Genomic DNA, 1,345 nt, shown 5'->3' on the forward strand with positions numbered 1-1,345 from the left:
TCCTTTAAGTACTGTACATCACAGTGGGGGCTGGTAAAAGTAACATTTTGGAAAGAGAGACTGACTTCTCATTGTCTTGTCCAGGAGGGGGTGAGGAACGCTACCCCATCCTGGAAGAGACCAAGATGATACTAGGATACTGCATGCCCACCCCTGTGCCCACCCTGGTGGATCCTGGTCCCCCCTCCTGCCTACCCTCCCCCGAGTGATGGCTCTTGTCCCTCCCCCTGCCCCCCCCACCTGTGGTGGATCCTGTCTCTGCCCTGGGGGGCTTCTGTCCCAGTCCAGGAATGGCTTCTGCAGCTCAAAAAGGCTCAGCTCAAAATGAATATGAAATAGTGGGCGAGTAAGTAAGTGAAGGGATGGGTGGATGGCTGGATGAATTAGTGAAAGGGTGCATGGATGAATGAAATATTGAATAGATGGATAATAAAAGAGGATGGATGGATGGATTGATGAGTGAGTGGTGGAAGGATGGAAGGAAGAAAAGGTAAATAGCTGGATGTATGGGTGGAAGGGTCGCTGGATGGGTAAAAGGGTGGATGGATGAGTGAAAGGATGGATGAGTGAAAGGATGGATGAGTGAAAAGGTGGATGAGTGAGTGGGTGGGTGGATGGATGAGTGAAATGATGGATGGATTGATGAATTGATAAGTGCAACGGTGAATGGATGGACAGATGAGTGAAAGGGTGGATGTAAGGATGGATGAGTGAGTGAAAGGGAGGATAGATGGACTAAAGGATGAATAGATGAGTGAAGGAGGAAAAGGATAAATGGATGAGAGAAAAGATGGATGAGTGATAGGGTGAATGGATGGATTCATGAGTGGATGAGTAGATGGATGGGTGGGTGGATGGATGGATGGAAGGAAGGATTGCTAAGTGAAAGGGACGATGGAGAGAGAAAGGGAGGATGGTGGATGACTGAAAGGGTGGATGGGTGGAAGGATGAGTGACTGGGTGGATGGATAAATAAGAAAAAGGATGGCTGGATGGGTGAAAGGGTAAATGGCTGGATGGATGAGTGAATGGATGGATGGGTAGAAGAGTGGATGGATGAGTGTACAGATGGCTAGGGTGAAAGGGTGGATGGATGGATGAATAAAGGATGGATGAAGGGATGGATGAGTGAAAGGATAGATGAAAGGATACATGATGGATAGGTTTGCAAATGGTTGAATATGTTTGGATATGGCTGGGCTTACTTATATACCATTGCGCGACCTCTGATGTGTCTGTAAAACGTATCCAATTGTCCTGAAGTTTTGTCCTGAATTTTGACCTCCTGTCCTGAATTTGTGTCCTGAATTTTGACCCTTTGTCCTGAATTTTTACACTCACCGTC

This window comes from Lissotriton vulgaris, chromosome 2_1, assembly GCF_964263255.1.
Source record: "Lissotriton vulgaris chromosome 2_1, aLisVul1.2, whole genome shotgun sequence".
NCBI classification, from domain to species: domain Eukaryota; kingdom Metazoa; phylum Chordata; class Amphibia; order Caudata; family Salamandridae; genus Lissotriton; species Lissotriton vulgaris.